Here is a 22184-nt window from a genome sequence, read left to right on the forward strand (position 1 = left end):
TTTACTAGATCATTTGGCTATTTTTCCATTGTGAAACCCAGAAAGATCAAACTGGACCCATCCTAGATAGTTATAAAGTTACCCTTTTTGATGATGGCTGCTTTACGGGACCTAGAGCTGTTAGGTGCTGTTTATTCTATCTAAACAATGACAGATTACACACAGAAATGTAAATAATTATTTGCATTCCTTCCGAAAATCAATTAATTAAATATTTAAACTAATACAAAACATAGTTTTAATGCATAGGATCTAAGCATGTCTTTTTGGAAAAATATGACACTATTCAATACTGTAATTGAACATTTCCCTGGTTTTTGTGGGTTTTTTTAAAATATATGCTACAAAAGTATTCAGCGTTTGATTCCAAGCATACTACTACTGGTATATTGGATTTTACAAGCAACTTCTTTAGCCTGCTGTTCTCTTAAAAATTGTGGGTCAGACAGAGCAATTCCATTAGCATGTACTCAGGAAAGTAGTCTCAATGGGACCTTTTCAGTAACAAGAAGTCCCTGAAACTTGAAGTCAGAATACCTTTTGTGCACAGGTGAAATAAAGACAACAGTAGCCAGTACATGTATGAACTGTGGTAGTGTCTATACCATAGAGCCTTGCTAACATGGTGACAAAGGTCACAGAGATTTAAGAAACCCCAAATTCCGTAGTCTTGATGAACTATCTGAATCAGTATAATCTCTGCCATAGATGCTGCTGTGCTCATGTATGCTTTTGTCACTTCAATGGACACTGCTTAGGAAAGGTGTTGCCATTCTGCCATAGTTCTAGCAGTGACATTCTGAAGAATGGCTGAGTCTTTAGAGTTCAAAGCATTTAATATCTGAAGAGTCAGTAAACCTTATCTAACCAAAATTACTTGTTTTTCAAAAATATGCGAGAATCTGTACTACACGAAAATGACATGTTCCCAGTTGTTCCCCCTATTGCAAATCATGCATATTAAGTTATAGAGACAGGAATTAAAATTATTTATATATATGAGGTATGCTTTGTCAAGCAAAATTTTTTACCAGTTCACAATAAAATAGCTGTCTGAATAACTGCAATAATGTATGCCTGATTTATTGTAGGTGTTTCTTTGATTTTGCCCCAATAAGCATGATAAGTACAAGAATGTTCTCTTTCATGTAGTCAGATGTTCTAGTAGGCAGCAACTGCAGCTATTGAGTTTGCTGCTGTTGCACATGATGTTAGAACTCATGCAGAACCCCAAAGAATATTCTTTAACAAATCTGGCAGTTCACCATTTCTCTCTCTAGAGCTCAAATCAATCCCAAATTTATTGTTACTGACAGGCCACAGACTGAAACACACAAAGATTATCTGACTTGCTCCAGGTACTGCTGCAAGTCAATGTCAAGGCTGAGAGCTGGTTTTCAGCCCTCCTTGCTGCACTCTACTACCTTCTTCAGTACCTGCTAATTCAAATTCCCATGAATTTTAGACCTGGGGGAATTTTCATTCTTTTTAATTTTTTTTTTCTCTAACTTAGGGTGCCCAATGTATTTTGCATGGTGAATAAAAATTATACAGCGGATTCAGAAAATCTAATGATGGGAGGGGATTTCATACATGTAATCTTAGAACTCTTGCTCCTTATGGTATACCAAGAAACCCTTTTCTCCACTAATGTGAAAGCCACAGCTGAAAAAGAATAATGAAAACATCATAGGTCAGTTCTTCTGTAATAGTAAATAATGCACATCCTCTTAATTTTTATTTAATTGAGAAAACATACTTTATTCATTACATTTCAAGTTGTGCCTGTCCACCTTCCACATTTGAGCAGCATTCATTTGAGGGGAAAGACACAAGTCAATCACAGGAGTATTCTGAAGACTAGCGTTTTTGTTATGCCCAAGATCAAAAAGACCATATTGTTGTATGTGCCTGGCTTTGTTATAGAAGGTGGCTTGCCTTTGTTCTTGTGCAAACTTGCTCAAAATAGAACCAGTGTTATGAAATCCTTGTGCTGCAAATGCATAGAACCAGAAAAAAGTTTATTATCATTTGCATAATAAGTAATTAAACGGAAATGCTGGGATAAAAAATTCCATAAAAATTAGGATATCTGACTCACAGGAATGTCTTAAAAGGCCAGCTTTGAGAGTACTGTATTGAGTTTTAATTCATTTTATCTACCACTTTGCTATTTTTAATAATTTTTAAAGTTACATTTCTGAAGCAGGATGAGTTTTCTGATTACAATTTCACAGAGCAATGAAACATAGTAGTCCATAAACCATTGCCACTTTTGCCTGGCTTAGAAATAACTTGATAAATATCTGCTGCTTTATCCCACCCTGCCCCCCTGCTAAACAGATCCCTTCCAACTATTTCCTAATGGACAGGCCTCTGTGCAGATTTTTTTTCTGGCTACATTTTTCCATCACTAGAAAACAAACACGTTCAGGTAAGGCATATAAAAAAAGCTTTCTTCCTCGGATGGTCTTTGTTTTTAAGATTGCTCCTGCACATTATGAAATCTGAATTTTACTTGATAAAAATTCTCACTGTTGATCCTGTAATGCTAAGATACAAATCTACAACAATCCCCAAAACAAAGGACAGACAGCACATTTTTAGGTGGGGTCATAAATTCTCCTCGTCTTTGTGCTGGCTGTGTCTCCGGGGTAGTTCTCCTTCAGATGTCAAGTCCCTGCAAAATGCAGGATCTCGGCTTCACGGTCCTTCATTTCTGCCTTCCTCCTGCTCGCTCTGAACTCCGCCTTGTATTTCAAGTATCCTTCATATATTTCTATGTAAAGGTACATATTATGCCTTCCCATCTCTCACCCTAAGATGCTATTTAACCCTCTCCTCTGGGCTAAACCTGTGGGCTCCTCTGTCACCTCCACCCCACGCACACCCCTAGCTCCAAGGGCGGGGGGATCCAAGGACTCGGCGCCCGGCTACCCACGGGCACTACAGCCACCTCCCTCAGAATTAGATCATCTTACGCTGATTAAGAGAGTTCAAGACCAGCACAGCTTGACAGCCAGGTCCGCATAAACAAGCCGAGGAAATTTTTAATAGCCCGTCGGAAAGCCGGCTTGCCGGGACTCGGGGCGGGGGCCCAAAGCACCCCGGAGTCGTTCACGGCGCTGACCAGGGGCTCGGCGGAGGAAGTCTGACTTCAGCCCCAAAGAGGATCCCTCATCTGCCGTGGTATTTCGCTCGGGTCTCCCTGCTCCCCGGCCAGATTACTTCCTCCCCACTTATCACCCTGGGGATCGGAGGGAGGGAGGGGGACGCTTTCCGTGCGCAGCCTGGCGCAGGTGACAGGAGGGAAGTCGAAGGGCAGCGCGGGGTCCCTGACCCACATAGCGCCCGGGGCACTGCCCGCCCAAGGAATTACGCTGCAGCTCTGCAGCCCCCGGCCGAGCCCGAAGCTGTCCCCTCAGTACTGTCCCCCATCCCCAAGATGTCCGCTGCTGCTGCCGCCGCGGGAGCGCAGACACGGCCCCGGCCGCGCCTGCCCGGGGCCGGAGAGGTCGGGCCGCTCCCCGCATCCCGCCCCTCCCGCCGCCGCCTGCTCTTGAGTTACCTGTTTTGATGACCCGCGTGGCCTTTTTTTCCCCCCTCCTCTCTGCAATGAAAATCCGCGGCCGGTCACTCGCTCCCCCCCCTCCCTCGCCACGCCGCTGCTCTCCCTCCTCCTCCTCCTCCTCCTCCTCCTTCTCCTTCTTTTCCTCCTCCTCCTCCTCCTCAGCGGGAGCCGGTGTCAGTCAGTCACATCAGCTGCCCGGGCAGGCAGGGAGAGCAATGCCCTGCAGCTTCCGGGAGTGCCAAATAAAGACAAGTCCAGAAGGGGAGAGAGACGGTGACAGAGATGGAGAAAGCAAGCAAAAAGTGGGTGGAGTGTGAAAATGGAGAGAGAGAGAGAGAGAGAGAGGTGTCTCACGGCGGCGGATGGGAGTCTGGGAAAATGGCAGTGGTGGAGCATCATGCAAGGAGCAGGGGAGAGCGCTGGTACCCAGGGCAGGGGCACCCACGGCCGCTGGCACGGTGGCCTTGCTTGCCCATCGAGCACAGCTTGGGAGAGTGGGAAGTGAGCATACCACACCACGCTGGCCCGGTCGACGCTGGGAAAGGAGAGCGAGGCCCGTGTGGAAACCATCAGACTCCTCACCTCACATGGCAGGGGAGGCTGAGGGCAGCCTCACGTACACCAGGATGTTGCCTACTCTGGGCCGGACTAACTGTGCCAGCCTGACCGCTGCTGTAGCTGGGCCCATGGTGGGGCTGATGCCTTCATTCAATACGGCCATGAAATCAGGACTTCTCCCAGCAGGCAAACCTTCACGCCTAGGCCTCGTTTGTCAGACCCTGTGGGCTTCACACCAGTCAGTACCCCTGGCCAACGGGGAGCACACGTTTTGCACTTGTGCAGTGCTTGTCACCACATGGTCCCAAGGGACATCTGATCATCCTCCTGAAATCTGCTTCACCTCCTTGTATCAAATGAGCTGGCTTTCTGCACGGAAGTCTTGGGAGAAGACTATGAATTCACAGCCTCTAAAGGAACAGTTTGTTCTTGAATGGAAGAAGAATTCATTAGTTAGTGATAATAAAAAAGCCCACATACATTTTTCAAGTCAACCATGTGGCTGCGCAAAAATTGGTAGCACATTTCTCTATCAAATATATAGCTTATTTTAGAAGACTTTGTGTTTCATATCTGGTGGTTTGACAACACCACTATAAAATATGGAACATAAGGATTTGTTTTAATTGTGCAGCAGTTACATGTGGGCTGAGGAAAGTCATATTTTAACAAGAATGCCATAGTTAACAGGAGCTCACAGACCTCACATGCCTAAAGTCAGCATTAAGCAAAAGCAAGCAGACTCCAAGGATCTGTCTAGGATTCAAACTCACTAGTGCAGACAATGTCATTGGCATTGGAAATTGCAAAAGAATTACGGGCGCAGTTTCCTGTATGCAGTGAAATGAACTGCTTCTCCTTGGCATGTATAAACAGCCAGATGAAATCAACAGAACAGCACAAGTTTTAAACCAGAGGGTCTAGTTGAAACTTCCAAGAAGGAAAAGGTTGTATGGAATTGAAAACCTGACTGAAAAAATGCACAGAACATAGACACTTAAGAGAAGCAAGAAACAAGCCCAGAAGATCTCATTCTGGGAAAAAAAAAACCCCAAAGGCTTAAGAAATGGCAAATCTAGTACGCTTAGATTAAAGCCCAAATTCTATATTCCTTACAACTCAGAAGAAAAAAATCCCAACACCTGTGCAGTGTCAGCATGATAGGCTGAAAGTTTAGGATGATAAATGCAGTAGACTTTCTGTAGAATATCAATTTAATTTGAAAAAATGCAGTGTAGTTAAGTGAGGAAAAGTTTCATAAGCTCTTAGTGTAAGAGCTCAGTCAAGCACTCCACATCATCCTTTTACATAACAGGCATGTGGAAAAGAAGGAGAAACTACTGGGTAATTCCTTTCCGTGGAAAGTCCTATGAGGCTACCAAACCAGCAGATGCCCTACACGTCTGAAACATGTCTGTAATCCATCTTCTCTCTTGTATTCTAGTCCTTTCTTCACAAAAACAAGTGAGTTCTTTTTTCTTGTCCCCAGGAGAATTTTGGCAAACTTGAAAGACTAAGGTAAAGGGAACAAAAAGAACTAATACATTTAGTCAGAAGGAAAAAAGGGGAGATTCAGGAACTCTAAAGCGATCTTATAATATGGAGGAAACCCAGTGGCAAGCAAAGATATAAGATGTACTGCCTGAAAATATTAGAGAAGAAAGCCTTGCAGTTTCTATAATAAAGAAAGGTAATCTGAAAGGCCAGTTCTAGAAGGAACTTTGTAGTTATTAATACAGGCTGAGCAACATCCCCCCAAAGAGAAGAAACAAACGAAAGATATACAAATTTTGGACTTTGCAAAATATTGTATGTGCAAAAATATGGACTAGATGATATGCTATTCTTTCATCCCATCAAGGAAAAAGGCTTGAACAGCAATAAAGAATAAGTTTTGGAAGTGGCATTGGAACTGGCATCAAGTGAAACACTGAGCAAGGAATGACTGGAAGATCAGAGTTTAGGGCTGAGCATTTTGCCCTCAGTCTAACAACACATTTGTGTATTGGCTTAGATTTATATGCAGAAAGTACATAGTGATTATCTGTATACTTTTTCTAGTGGGGACAGGGTCACCAACTTCAGGATTGAAACACTGAAAAAAACCCTTAAAATTCTAATTTATGCTCTAGTCCTCCTGAAATTGTGAGGAGCTCTTCTTAAGCAAGAGGTGCAGTAATAGCCCTCTTGCAGGGGGCTACATTAAAATGAAGCCTAGTGTATTGCATTTAATATAACTTTATGATTTTTTTTTCATTTTACTTACTGACTTTGCTGCTGCAGACAATCTGTGCCAAGGCTGGCATGTTTTATTCCCTTTTATAGAAGACTGTATTTCTAAAGTTGTGCAGTGATCCCAAAGTACAGATCAGAGACTGTAGAGATAGGCTATCAAAATCTCTGTAGAGTGACAACATTGTAACCTACTTAGAAGAAAATACTCTGGTGCATCTTTTATTTGCATACATGTTTTTTTCACAGGCAAAAACTTGAAAATGTTAATTCCTGCTTTCCTAGTTATGTTGAAAATGGACTTTCAATGTATATGACTGTAAAATTTCCCTGCTGAAGAAAGTTGCATCTAAATATTTCATAGACGAGTCCGGAGAAAACCACAAATATTTTTGCTCATTTCCTTGATTTCATTAAGTCTGTCTTTGCCGGGACAATGCAGAAAATATTAATACAAATTAAAATTGCAGAAGCAGTTACTGATGTGAAAATAAATTGGAATATCGTGAAAATCTTGGTAGTGTGACTTGCTACATCTGCTTAAATAATATTGGAGTGCACTCAGGACATGTCAAGATGCCTTTTGCGTACCAAATCTGCTGTTTAGTCTACAGATTTTGAAAAACAGCATATAGCTAATTAACAAAATGCATCTGTGAAGAGCACTTTGTGGATATCTTGTACAGATCAAGTGTCGAAACACGCAGGGAAAAAAAAGGGAAGACTAGGCCAAAGAAGTGGACTATTTTTCCTCTTTCAAGCTAGTGTGAAATAAGGCTGAATCTGTCATCATACAAACTGATCACCTGTAAAATATTCAGGCAGATTCAATTTACATTTAATTTCAAAGATGTGACTCTACTGCTTTTTTATCTCTTCTCTGTATTCTCTTCTCTTTTATGCAGTAAGATCTGGGGGTGTGGACTCTCATAATTGTACATTAATTAGTTGTATGCTTATTTTTAGGCATGGCAACATAAAAAGTTAAGTAATAAGCATGTGCTTATCATTAAGTATGTGAGTAATGGCATCCCTGTGTAGCAGAACACTTAAGCATTGCCATTGTATTTAAGCAGCTTGTCGCATAGGGATGGTATTACTCATTTGTTTATAATTCAGGATATGTTTAAGGGCTTTGCTGGGTCCAAGGGGAAATTGTTCTGATCTCACAAATACTAATCTTTGTGACTACTTTTACTAATGTTAGTTTTGTGGTTTAATTCAGTTCTGTAGATGTTTTGGGAAAGCCACTCAGTGAATACTGGACCTCAGTTCTGCTATGTGTTAACATGGCACTACCTATTGATTATCATGGGATACAGGCTTATGTTGTATTTTTGCTAAATATCCTGTTTTGTACAGTACTGCATTTTGATATGGATTTCAAATGGAGTTTTGTGGTTTTCATTTAATTATAGGCAGAAATTTGCAAGGAACTTTCAGTGAGGATGATTTGACTGAGAGAGCAAGGAAAGCAGATTTTCCAAGTGTGTGAGTGTAGAGTTATTGTGCCACCTTAAACTACTCTTTTGCTGTGTATGAAACCTATGGAAACAGTAGTCAAAAGGAATGACAAAGTCTTACTCATTGGTCAATGTTAGTTTTCCTGTTTTAGAATCTTTAGCATTCCTGTCTCTGTTTGCACCTTTCTTTCAATCGAGGCTGCAGGGATCCTTTAAGAGAGACTGGCAGTGTTCTCTAATGATGCACCGGTACAGCTAAACTATGTGAGGTACTGCTTCCAGCTTAGTAGTTGAGTACACAGTTCTGCTTTGACAGAGTTTCAGGACAGCTTTACCATGATGCTAGGTCACTGTTCCAGCTCCAGATGTGAGCTATGAAGCATCTTAGTAGGATAATTGCAGCTGGTTAAATGTCTATGCTCTCCACCTTGTCATTGTCGGTGCTTTGTAACCCATCTGTGTCTGAGGAAAATGCAAGCGTATCCAAATACTGCCAAAAGTCAAAACCAACTAAAAATGTTTTGGGGTCTTCTTCATGCCACAGCTTCTTTGACTCATTCAAAATGTTCTGCCGTCCTTAGCACCAGCTCCAGTCACTTTCAGAATGTGTGGATGGGTCAGATATGGAACTCTGGTGTTTTAATCTGTGTTTTCTTGTGGCTGCCGACATTCTTCTTCTCGTTGTCTGCTGCTGTGTTTCTTTCATCACTATGTGTATGGTGGCATCACTGTCATGATCAGAGCTTGTCAAGACTCGCTGTGTCTACATCATCAGTAAAATGCATCAGTCCTCTCCATGTACTACTTGCAGTTAAAATCCCTCATTTAGTTGCTGAGGAGGTTCTGCCATGGCTTCTTTTTTCCCAGTGAATCCAGATTGCAATTTTTTTTTCATCTCCTAGAGATAGAAAGCATAGAGCCAGCTCTAAACTTTTCCCTGGGAAGACTTACAGATGATTCCCTGAGATCAACATCCTTGTTGCACAGGAAAGCCCAGACAGCTGGTGCAGCAAAAGTATGGAAAAATCCAGACACAGAAAATTAGATTTTCTTTTCCTAAAATCTGGGGATATTTGAGATTCTTTTAGTTAATAAATGAAAGGTTTACTATGCAAACCACTGGGCTAGAAACTTTTTTTTTTAATAATTACAGAATCATCTGATTCTAGGAAATGGTGCTATAAAGAAAACACCAAATTGTGCAAAATGTGTGGCAAAATGACATTAACTGATAAAATAGTAATGTGGGCAGATAACCAATATGTGTTCTGACAGTTATACACTTAGTGTTGTTCCAAGCCTTTAAATAGACTGTGCCCTTATTCAAACAGTGGTTCATAAGTAGTGTAACCCCAATTGTGGTCGTCGCAGGCTGAGTAAGTCAAAGAAAAACTGCCTTAGAGACATAATTCCTCTGTTCTTTCACAACAGTTAATTAGCTACTGGGTGACATTTGCTACCCCCTTCTGCCAATGCAGTACCTAGCTGGTTTTGTCCACCTCCAAGCTCCTTTGTGCTGTATGGGTGAGGGGAAAGCAAGAAAAGCACTCAGTCTCTGTCAGATCAGTTCATTCAGGCAGAAAATAAAGACCTTTACCTGGGCATGGTCACTGTGCTTGGTCTGGTCCAGTAAGGACCCTTTTAGCTCTTGACAGGTATCTTCTGTAAATACACTTAATAGCCTAATATGGAGTAGAGCGAGCAAAACCACAAGTTTTGAATGTGAGTGTTTGAAATATTTTACCTAGTTCTTGAAAAAAATCTGAGGTGATTTATGATTTTCCAATATAGAACTGGAATGCCAGGGGCGACAGAGATGTGAATTTTCTTCTGCTTCCTCAACCTCTCCCTCAACCAAGGACTTGAAGAGCAAGGATATCTCAGTTTTATATCCTCCTGCAAAATGAGACTGCTGGCAAGGATCCTTAGGTACAGTACATTACTTATATTAATATGCAGTTTTGTCAGCCTGAATTATTATTTTACAATTTATGGCTATCTAGATTAGATGCAAGGAGCTGATCAGGCACAGCAGCACAGAGCCTAGCACAGTCATTTACTCTAGCTTTTATATGGAGTGGCATCTTTTTATTTTGTAATATTCTGAGAGCTTTTAAAGACCAGACCCCTTCTCTGAAATCTATCGTTCTTAACACGATTTTCCCATGCATCTGTGGCAAAAGGAATTCCTCTGTTGAGTAGAGAAGAGTTTGTTCTTTCATAAGAACTTTGAAAGTATAAAGCCAAAACAGGTTTTAGGATAAATAAACTCAAGGAATAGAATAGAATAGAATAGAATAGAAAGTAGAATTATTTCAGTTGCAAGGGACCTACAACGATCATCTGGTCCAAATAGCCACCTTATGTTCCCATTTTTTTCCCAAAAAGAAGGAGCAAAGAAAAGTAACAAAACATAAAGAAAAGTAACAAAATTTATTCAATTTAATGCCTAAAATGGGTTAGAAGTAACTATAAATATTTCACACTGATGGGGTGAAATCCTGGTCCCCCTCAAGTCAGTAAGTGTTTTGTCACTGACTAACAGGGTCAGCATTTCACCCTACGTGTCTGAATTCATGTTTCACTTGAGTAAATATAGGCCAATCGTTTCGGTATCAGAAATAATATTTTTGTTTCAAAACTAGTCATTTATTTCATTCTTATTTTCTTGCTTTCCTGTTTTTACACAGGCTCTGCACATACTGCATTGTATTTCTAAAAGCTGTAATTTTCTTTAGAAAAGAATATTGTTTGCTCTCCTGAATAATTCATCTTGGAGTTCTCTTTTAATCCCCCATCAAATGTGCCATTCTTGTAACTTCATAAAGGAAAAGAAAGGAAAACAACACTCTAAGGCTGATTTATGAATTAGACCATGAACATTAAAAATACATAAAGCCTTGGTATAAATAAGAACTTCCGTTTTTGTTCTAGTTCAGTTACATCAGTACCTCTGAAACAATACTATTGGTTGTATACAGATTTCCACTATTATAACTGATGTATCTCAGAGTATGCAAAAAGGAGTATAAAAGATAAATATGCTGAAGATTTGATATTTAGCCTTGAGTAAATAAGGCTAGCAATTTATGTAGGATTTGAAGGGAAAAAGAAATGCTTACAGTATGATATAAATTCAACTGTAAATACTATGCAATTTATAATATTTGGGAAACAAATAGTTGATAAAAGAGCTTTTAATATAAGTTCCTATATATCCTATTAGGTTAAAATAAAAAGATTTTAGATGCAAAGGAAAGAACCTAAAAGCACTTTCACAGACGATCTGTAGCCTACAAATGATTGTAAGGTCTTTAATTAGATTACTGTTATTTATTTGATGTACATCTCAGATTAGTGAGAGATCTTTCAGCATCCCAGTGAGGTTCAGCTCCATCTTGTTCTGTAGAGGTCATCTACCTCTACTGCCCAGCTGCTGAGCTGGGGTATCTCCAAATCATTGTTTTAGGCAGCTCCAACTCATTTCCCTAGTGTAAGATACACTCAGGCATTGCAGCTTGTGAAAAGTGTGTATAAAGTATCAAAGCTGTGTGTCTTGTGGTATTTATAAAATGCCAAATGGTAATAACCCCAAGTAGTTGTGTATTGCCATGAAGAATGTGTTTACAAAGTCAGACCAGTATTGAGGGCACTTACCTGTGCCACAGCATATAAAAGGTTGTTCTGTGTATCTGAGCTGACCAATCCTGAAATGTCAGCCACTCCCAGCCACCAGCTTCATTAGGCCCATGGTAATCAGCCAAACCAGTTTTGCTTCCCTGTGGTTGGTTGCCTCAGCATGGTTGTGTGGTTTTTGTCCATGGCTTCTGTCACCTCCTGTGAGGTACTTTAGAGATCAGCAAAGTTGGGGGCCTTCAGGGGTTGCATTTCAGCAGTAGCAAGGAATGAAATGTTGTAAGTTCTTTTGCGTAGCACTTAATAAAAGGGAAATAAACTGTGTTAGAGGAACAATGGAGTAAAGTCTTTTGGGGAAGCAAAATATAAAATGGTCCCCACATTAACATTCTCGGAACCATAGGCCGATCTACATCACCAGTTGTGGTGAGCAACACATGTAATCCCCTTCCCTAGTCATTCATAAGTATTTATAATGGTTCACCAGTGTTAATGTCATAATGGAATTTAAATATTTCTGAAGTGCATATTTCCCAGGAATCTTCACAGTATTCATATCAGATCTTCCTGAAACCGTTTTTTTTAGTGTTATTTAACAAATTTGCTAGAGATCTGATGTGCTTCACATATGGGAGTTGGTTGAGGTTGATTTGTTCATTGATTGCCCTGATTTTTGTGAGACACAGGTTATATGCCTTCTGTAGTAATTTACTGTTCAATTAAGAAAAGCATAACAGAAGGGACTATTATTGTTTTGATTTTATTAGTTATTTTGATGTTTGTTACTACATTTTTCCTCTTTCCTGTTGTACAAAAATACAAGCAAAACCTAGATTAAAAGTTATCATGTCACGTTTCTGACTGTTGGCTGGGTGCCAACAAATAACAAGATTTAGAACAATTAGTTTCATGTGTAGGGGAAAATACACATATATCTTCACGTTTCCTGATACTCTCCAGGAGGAAGATGATGAGCAAAAGCTCAGCTCCTCGGGGTTGTTTAGATCTTTTTCAAAACCACATGTCAGTACAGACACTGGACAGATGATGGGCAGTGCCAATATGCATCTGTGTGTGTCATGGGGCTGTTTTTAGCAATTGGAGGTTCATACAGGAGCCTTTCCGAGCAAAACAGCTGCTGATTTGAGTCCATTTTTGTTTGGGGGAAAGCCTCAGGTTTAAAGGTCTGTTTGTTCTAGGGTGATTGAAGTCAGCACAAGTTTAGTCATTGATTCAAGAGAGCAGGTGGCAGTTCTTAGGGGTCCACTCCTGTTCCAGCTGAAGGCAACTGAGTTGCTGCCATTATTTAATGGAAGATATCTGTAATTCAGCAAATAATTAGTAAAACTGTCCTTAAACCTTTGTGCAGCTGAATCAGCTCACCTTTGTAGAAAGCCTTTCTCATTCAGACGGTAGGGCTATTAACAGGAACAGCAGTAGCAGCTGCGGTGTGGGAGAGAGTGTGTGTGAGTGTGTGTGTGTGTGTGTGTGTGTGTGTGTGTGTGTGTGTGTGTGTGTGTGTGTGTGTGTGTGTGTGTGTGTTGCCCAGCAACCTCATTCACTGACTGTGGATTTCACCTCCCACCCTCCACCTGTGAAGGGTGTGTGATTACTCAGTTTCTGTCCAGCAGCAATAGGTGCAGCCTGGTGTTATTACTTGATTGGAAAGCAGTTGCAGTCTCTCTTTCCAAAATCTTTGGATGCTAGGAATCCGTGTCCAGCCCCCCCGTATGCAGTGTTCGTGACCTTCAGAATAGGTAGAAAGGTGTGGTTGCATGCAGAATGATAAATACAAATGAACCAGTATTATATTAGGATTGGTTTGTCATATATATGTAGATATAGACACATATGAGTGATCTATTTTGCATAAGGAAATGCAGTACTAAGAGTCATAGTAGTTACTTCTCTGTTGTCACTATACACATTGAATTGCAGAGTGTGCTGTAAAAATAATCAAGAACACAGAAACATCTATTTTTCTCTCTTACTCTTTTTCTTTGCTAACACTTTTTTTAGTTTGTAACTTTATTTAAAGAGAAAGGACCACATTATCTGTTCTTTAATTTTATTTGATTTGCATGATACATAGAATATAGAATATATAAATACAATGTATAATAATTACACAATACTTAATAAAATACTGTATGTTTAATATAAATAAATATATTTAATATGTATAAATAAAATATTGTGTCTATAATATACAAGGTATATAACATATAATGTATAAAAACACCTCTCAGTGAATCACAGAATTGTTCATGTTGGAAGGTACCTCTTGAGTTCATCTAATCCACCTGCGCCTAAATGATTTTTTTCCCTCAAAACTGAGCAACTTTTTCATTTCAGAAAGGGAGTCCTTTCATGGAGTTTCTTCTGCCTTATTTAAACCATTTAAAAGATGTATCTTTAAAAAAAAGAAACCAAAGATAAGAAGTTATATAAAGTATATAACATAAATGCACTTTTTAGAAAATTTGAAATAATTTAAACCAAAAGAATGATGATGCAGTTCAGCAGTGTAAGCAGCTATCGCTCCTTTGGAATGAATAATAATGTGATTATTTTCTTATAACATCTACAACTCTGTATCTGAGTTATTCTATGATTCTTTAAAATCATCGTTCTAATTGTGGGTGTTTTACCTCTTTAAAAACTGGTTTGTTCGTTCCATGTGTGAGCCACACCCTGAAAAAAAGAAAAGCTTTGCACACCTAATTTAAGATTTAACCTAGTATCAGAGTTAAACCTGTTTCAGTCAGTCGTTCTCGTACTTAGAATGGTGTGTAACTCAAGGGTTTCTATTTATTCATTTAGCAAATCAATTTATTTGAATCTGCCATGGCTTAGAACTTAATTCCTGCAGTCCAAGGTGTGTAGTGTGCTATTTTTACACTAAAAATCATTGGGGGAAAAATTCACTGCCTTTTTTGTTTGTTTGTTTTTCACTGCATTGAATGTAACAAAAAGAAGGCAGCTTGGTAGCACTGTAGGCTAAATTCCCATAATTGTGCTCAGAGCAGACATCAGACAATCAGACCTCCTCACACAGACACAGGAACCTTCAGCCTTTCACCTACGTGCAGATGGTTTTATGTGTTCTTACAGTGCTTTTCAGCAATGTCTCAGTTGCTGATCACCAAGAACTGGACTGGTATCACTCCTGATTGCTCCTAGACTTCTGAAAAGGTTTTGTGGGAATTTAAAAAAAGGCTTATTAATTCATGTTGCTTTAGGCTATCATGATGCCATAGTCTAAAAGATCCTAGCTTTAGAGCTACAGAATCCCTGGGAAGTTCAGGAACCTGACTCCGTGGTGACCTTTTCTGAAAGAAAGGTCAGCATGCCACAGACAGACTTGCCAAGTCAACTGCTTTTCCCTGTAGACTAAAGCTTTGTGGTCTTATCCCCAGATCTGTTAGGAAACTTGGCCAAGCTACTGCTTTTTGTTGTTTCAGGCACAATATGCGTGTTGAAAGAAGTTTCATACTAAGTGAGAGTGATTTCAGCAAACGGAAGTAAACTTAGGATTGAAAGTGCTTAAAATCCACCCTGTGGCTCTCTATACATAATTTCCAATTTTTTACGGTTTTTATTATTTTCTAGATTCATTCATGGGATTTGGTTCTGTGCAAATCTCACGCTTCCATTTTCATGCTTGTTCTCCTTTTGTTCTCTCAAAGTTGAGAAAGGTGGGACTTATTTGGCACCTTAGGGACTGATCTTCCAACAGTTTGGATTAGCTTGGGATCCAGAAATAACCTAATTACTGATACCTCATTATTGTCAATTCATTATTTCCTATGCCAAAGAGTTTTAAGCAGAGGGGGTTAATTGCTTTATTTTAGGGGAACATTTTTGGGGTACAAAATCTGGGCAGGCCATTACCAGTTACTTTAAACACAGTCACAGAAATGTTTTGACAGTTGGAAGTGGCTTGGGGTGACAGCTTTGCTTTGACAGTGGCTTGAGGCTTTTTGGTTTTGACTCAAGATTAAATTTTGGCCAGAACAAATGTGTGATCTTCCCATCCTCTTTATTCAAACTTCTCTTAGCAAGAAGTTGCCATTAATACTCAAAAAACTGCAAAACTTGAAGATTTTATTGTATTAAATTTATCCAGTACAATATTTTCATGTATTTTCCTTTATCTCTGTTCATTTGCATCTTAGATTAGAATACCTGTTCAGGGCAAGAACTGTGTCTTCAGATAGTATTAATCAGGCAATATATCTTTGGAGACAATTATGTAAATTTCTCCGTTAATATTTTAGAAGTGGATTGTGGCAGGAAATCTGCAGTATAGGAGAAAACTGTGGTTTAAACATGTTTCAAAATGGCTTTTTGTAGTCTCTTTGCTAACTTTCCTGCCACAGTGGATTCTTACCTGTAACAGTTGTTTTTACCTATTACATGTTTCAGGTCAGATTGTCAGTTCTTCTAGATCTCCAGACCTGTTCAGAAAGCTGCAGAGATCTGCTGATTTATAGTCACTGTACATCTGACCCAGCATTCATGCAGTTACTTCACTGATATATAATCTGAAACCAGGAATGTGTGTGCTGCTAAGGATTTAATACTTTATTTATGTGACTACCGTAGCATAAATATATGCCAATCAACTGTGGCTTCTATATTGAATATCGTCAGGTCATTGTCCAGTCATGCCCACACAGACTCCCTAATAGACACTGAACACAGATATGGCATTGGGAAGTGGGAGTTCTGAGGTGCTGACAGGGATGAGTGAATCATGGACTAATGCCAGTCTGTTACTCTCTTAATTTTTTTTTTTTAACCTCAGAAACCTCAATCAAGGTACTTACAGCAAAGTAAAATATGAATATGTCAAATTCCTATGTGAGTCACAGACCAGATCCTGTGGATCAAAAGCTCTATGGCTGAACTTTGCACTGGGCTTTATAAGGACAACTGGCACTTGCAAGTGATACTTGTCGTTCTGGGTTCAGATTGCTCTGCAGTGTTGCAGTTTAGCACAAATATATTCACCTAGAATTTGCTATGTGCTCTAAGGAATAACTTGTCATCAAACCCGCATACCAGTAACTATATATGCAGTGAATAAAGATAGATTGTTCCTGTCTATGACAAAAAGGCAGGGGAATATACGTCAATTGGCTGTTTAGGTTTGTTATGATTCAGTCGGCATAATTGACTCAAATCAAATTTTGTGATAATTTCCCCATCAAGTTCCATCTGTTTCAGAAGGATGATCTGAATTTGTGGGACTCCTGTCCTTTTGTATTATCAGAAGGACATAGTGACATATTTTGAGTCTGGCAGCACCACTGGCTATTTTGGCTGGTGGTATGCAGGATCAGGTGGTATTGGCCATTACCAGCTCCACATGTGTTGTAGCAGCAAAAGTTTGGTTGGCTCTGTGAGTTGTATCTACTGACAGTACATCTGTTGTGCTGTCCAAAAAAGAGAGGGATACTAGTGGTAATGTACAACATAATGCTCAAATTTATACAATCGATGTGTTTCAGTAATTGAGGGAATGCTGGATTTTATAGCATAATCCCAGATCAGCTCTGAAATTCTGGTGCAGTTTAGTGAAGAAATGAAGCTTTCTAGCACAATTTTGCTTATATGCCACAAGTTTTTACACTTTTTCACAACTTCTTAAATAACCCATCCTTTTTCTAAAAAAATGCCTGCTATCTTCTTTTATCTGAGGTCTTTTAACAAACAGACATACTATATTGATCTACTGTCTTGGCTAGGTAAAAATGGCCATTAAAACCACAGTAATTCCAGCTCAAGTAGTTTGAAATAACTTGTAATAATCTGTTCTTCTTTTGAATGTGAAAAATGTCTGTATTCTTCTAGCAGGGTTTGTGTTGGTTTTTTTTTTTTTTGAATAACAGCCACAACAGAATGTCACAAACTCAGTGGAACCTACGGAGGGATAAAACCCCCACGGATACAGAGTTTATTTGAAACTCCCCTCCTGCACACAATCATGTGAGGCGTTTGCATTTGCAGCTCTCTGTTACCCTACCTGTCTGTTAGTTACCTGGTGAGCACATCTTTTATGTTCCACGAGTTGTCTGGCTCTCAATCCACACATAGATGCATGCGTGTATATTGACTCCACAGTGAGCAAAAATCATCAGAGAACTGGCAGACTGAGCAGCAAAACACAGCAGAAATGTTGAAGAAAAGGCTACGGAGAGAAGAGTTTTAGATAACTATGTTCAGCTGTGTGTGTAAGTGAAAACAGGCAACTTTGTCTCGACACTGAATTTGTTGATTAAAAGAAGATAACCAGTGTCTAAGAAATACATGTTGTATGCATAAAATGAATGCGTTACATACATGTTTGGTATCCCACAGCATATGTGAGATAAATTCAATATGCAATTATGTGATATTTTTTACTATATTTGGTTAATTCTTTCATACCTTAGTACTCCATGGTAGGGATTCAAGTCTGTGACATCTGTTCTTGACTTACAGTCTGTGGCTTTTAGAAAATTACAAATGTTCATTTGCAAAAGCTACATGGCAAATGTATTGCATGTAATGTAAACATTGCGCAGCATCCTCGCTCTGTCAGCTCTGTTAACTAAATGCTGACACTAGATTTACAGAAAGCCTTGAAAATTACCCAAATCAAAAATACAGTTCTCTCCAAGCACTTCCATTGTGCACTTCCATTCACCCTCATAAAAGAACATTTATTTGGATTACATACTTACAGAATTTTGATATAACAATTTTTTCCAGAGAAAATGTTTCAAACAATGAAAAGTGTGGTTTTTCTGTCTGTTCCTTCCCTTTTTTTTATTTCTTCTTAGACATTTCTTTTTCTTCTTTCAAGAACTAATTATTGGAGACATCAGCTTTTACAACTGGCATTTTCATAATTTCAAATAAAAATTTTCACAAAATAATCTTGATTTTTCTGAAATGGAAATTAGGTGACATATATTGTGAATATATTCCAGTGGTTTCAAATGGCCAAACTAAACACAGACTATGCTCATGATTATTCCTTACCGCCAATATTCAATATCATAGTTAAGGGTGTATCTTTCAAGCTGACAGTGATTGTCCTGTGAGTTAGCAGCAGAGTATCATTGCTGTTGATACAAGACATTCATAATTTCTTGTGTTGCTAAATTGCTTTTATGACTGTCTCTATGAACTGTCTTTAGGATTTAGTTCAGTGTTAATCAGAGAGGCAAAGCTAGGCAATTTCTGTCTTATACTTCTGTTTGAAGAACAAAAAAACCCAGCAGAAAATGTTTTACGTAGAAGCAAATAACACTACAGAAGCAAACTTTACCTTAGGTGAGCTAGTCCCCCTTGCATCCCTCTACAAGCAGCAGAAAGAGGCTCCTCCTGACAGTAATTCAGAGGATTTATGTGTCTCTTGACCACAGAGCAGGACTAGGGAGATTTCTCCCTAGAGTAAAGTTAAGCCTGTGGAAATGTCTCTCAAGTTTCTCTATTAGAAACAAATTCTGCTTTATGCCAGACTACAGTATTCAGTGCTGGTAAAATGTAAGATGGACAATTACAGCATTGGCATTATCTGCTAGGGCTTGTCTAATTAATTGCAGGAATGAGAGGACATGTTGTCTTTTAAATTATTTTTTAAGAAGGAAAGTACTTAATCCCATTTTTGCCATTTGACTTGATGCAACACTAGATATAGAAAGTGATTCTATATTTTGTGTACTGAATATATAATCCCATTCTCATTTCTCACTGTCAAAGATATCTAGTGATCTCATGTGGAAAGTTCAGAGTGCTGTGTCACGGTCAGTATATTTGGTTTCTTTGGAACTAGGCAACCCCAACTTAGTCTATTCCAAATAACAACATTTCTTATTAATAGGGTTCTTTTTACAGTATTGATAGTACTTGGCAGCAACGGAGAATTACGTGTGCTAGATGATGGCCTAGTTAATTGTGGAATTTGATTCTCCTTTATCTCCTGAGCTGACTTTCAAATTCTTACTCTTTTTTCCTGAGAAATATTTTGCAAACATTAGAAACCAAACTGTGAAGGAACCTGGGATTTTTATTCTCAGGTCTCGTAACAATCTCACGCCTTGCAAAGTTCTCACAGCTGTTCTGACTTTAGGAGCATTTGAAAACATCTGTTTTCAGATTATTAATTAATAATTAATAATTCAGATTATTAAAATAATCTCATCTGAAGACAAGACTGTAAGACCCAGTACAGACCTCTGAAGTTATCTGGAGAGCTCTCCATAATTTCACTGTGCAGTGGAGAAGACCACTAGACCCTTTAAGAGGGAAACTGTTTTCAGTCAGTATGAAAGTGTCTGTGATTCTGTTTAAAAATGTCTCTTCCAGCCTCTCCTCTACTTTTTAATCTGCCAGTTCTATGCTTGCTTCTCTCCTGATCACTGTGGTGACTTAATTTGTTCTTAAATTCAAACTGCAAGCTCCTCTAAGCGTTTTTCAAAGCCTTTTGGTACAGTTCCTTTCTCCCTCTAATGACTTCAGAATGAGCAGACAGATTCAGAAGTCCTTTTTCCTCTTCCTGTGTGTCCTGGTTTCATCTAGTTAGTTGTCATCTGGGATTAAACCATGACACTGCTAGGAGTTTCAGAGAGAATGGAAGAAGGCAAGCAGAGGATCCTTCCTCCACAGTGGTAGAAGAGGGTTCCTTTCTCAGACACTTCCAAACGTGTGCCTTGTTGAACAGCCTGGCACAATGTTTATAAATGGATTTTCTGGGTTCATGACCTATTTCAAAAGAAGTACTGGAAGCCAACACATTTTGTCCTGTCTTATCTGGGTACACTGGACACCTGTTACAGAGAAGATTCATCACCCAGGCCTCTCCACTGGGTAAATTTAAGCTTCTATCCAGGTAAGAAAAGGTCTTGAATAAAAAGGAACAGCCCTGGGTGAATCCCATAGAAAGTAAGACGATATGCAGATAAGATCTTTGGTGTTTTCAAAATTATTATTCTTTTCTGAACATTCAAGCATGTTTATTCATATGACACTGTTAGTTTTCCATAACTTTTAAGTGCCTCACATGATCAGATTGAAATTTAATTTTGAGTACATTTAATTAAATAGCAATTATATTTTCCTATAACCACACAAGTTTGGGACAAAATTTTACCAACCACTTTACATGAAAGCATTACCTGCTTTTTAAAGTGCAAAAGAATGCACGAGAATCACCACCAGGTGTGTCTAAACTGTCAGTTATGCAGTTAAGAGGAATTTGTGTATAAATTTTTTTTCTTGACTATGAAAGTCAAAGGATTCATATGTACCAAAGTATGTTTCTTAAACATACATAGAGCATTTTCCCTGTCAGTTCCAGAAGCTGCAGTCTGCAGGAGTAGTGTAAGGACTGGGGATGCTGTTGGGCTGAAACTAGCTGAAATTCCTTCTACATTTCAGAGGTTTTGCATACACTGTAGGAGATTGGGCAATGCCTGAGAGAATAGAGAACAAGACACATAAGATCTGTGAAATAGTAAGAGGTGAGATTTGATTATGTGGTTGTAGATCATTGCATTTTTACCGCCTTGGAAACTTAGCACCATGCTTTCCTCCTCCTCCTCCCCTCAGCTTCCCAGCATTCACCAATAGCAAAAAAATCCCCATTCAGTTTGGTGCATGAAAATCTTGAAAGGACGCGGATGAGATTCCTATTAGGGTTTTGGAAATCTGCTGTCATCCCATCAGCCCACAGAAGCACTCCAAAATACCATATTCTGGGGGAGAGAATGGAAAGTATCTAGAGCACCAAATGTGGCAGCTGGAAACAATTTAAAAAAATACATAAGATGGGTAGGCCGGTGTTATGAGGAGTAAAAGAGGCAGCTGGGAGATTTAAAAAGGAAGGTCTGGGAGCAGCTGAAAGATGCCAACAGGCTGTTAGTGAGAACATCTGAGAGAAAACATGCCAAAATGATAAGAAAAACAGCTGGAGAAAAACAGTATTTCAAAGCCTCTGAAACAGGGATGGATATGCAAATTCTGCTAACTATTGAATGAGTGAATTAATTACATTTTTTTTTCTTTTCTGCTTTCATAAATTCCTCGTTTTCTCAAATGACCTCCTTCTGTAGAACCTGAAAGTGACCTTTTCTGCTGTGTCCTCCTCCTCTTGACCTTTTGGTTCTTGTTTTTTCCTCCACAGAAAATAGGTGTCTCTGAACAATCCTGTTCACTTGTTGATAGTATATTAAGCTAATATTTTAACTGTTTATTTTTCTATTTCCTGACCTTATTAAGACTTTCCCTGCTTATCATTCTGAATGTGAACGTGGAACACCATTCTCTGTGAAGGAAATGCACAGGTAGCAGTTGATTTTAATAGCTCCAAGTCTTACTCTGGGTAGGGCCTGTAAGATTTAGATGGCTTTCTATTGCAGAGGTCTAGCTGGAGGAGTTGACAGGCTTGAAAAGTCTGATGAACTGCCTCTAGAATTTGACAGGCTCTTAAAACAAGTTTGTAATAAGAATGTGGTGATTTTGGGAAGTAAGCTATAAAAATACTCAGTGGGGCAGATTTTCAAGGTTTTATGCATTACAGTTGCAAATGTAATTTCTTATGTATTTTATTATACATGCAGCTCATCATTTACTCATATCTGATTACATATTTGAATGTAGTCTAGGTGTGTGCATCAGTGATGTAAAGACATATGCCAATATCTGATAGAGTAGCATGTTCTCTACCTTTG

General features: G+C 39.1%; 1 protein-coding gene and 1 long non-coding RNA gene across 3 annotated transcripts in view; both read right to left on the bottom strand.

Moving 5' to 3' along the window:
- Positions 1-3685, bottom strand: part of CAP2 (cyclase associated actin cytoskeleton regulatory protein 2) — a 67465-nt gene extending 63780 nt beyond the window's left edge. The window contains exon 1 of one of the 2 annotated variants that reach the window (XM_032709483.1): positions 3569-3685. The gene's annotated coding sequence lies outside the window, so the exon portion shown is untranslated. The remainder of the gene's footprint in view (positions 1-3568) is intronic. The other variant, XM_032709553.1, reaches the window with a different exon arrangement.
- A 10788-nt stretch (positions 3686-14473) lies between these two features.
- On the bottom strand, positions 14474-19696 carry LOC116797921. Its single transcript, XR_004360780.1, has 3 exons — positions 19686-19696; positions 17492-17495; positions 14474-14617 (listed from the first exon to the last, which is right to left on the bottom strand). It is a non-coding gene; the product is annotated as an uncharacterized LOC116797921 (long non-coding RNA).
- Between the last annotated feature and the right edge of the window lie 2488 nt (positions 19697-22184).

This window comes from Chiroxiphia lanceolata, chromosome 1 (genome assembly GCF_009829145.1).
Source record: "Chiroxiphia lanceolata isolate bChiLan1 chromosome 1, bChiLan1.pri, whole genome shotgun sequence".
Classification (NCBI taxonomy): domain Eukaryota; kingdom Metazoa; phylum Chordata; class Aves; order Passeriformes; family Pipridae; genus Chiroxiphia; species Chiroxiphia lanceolata.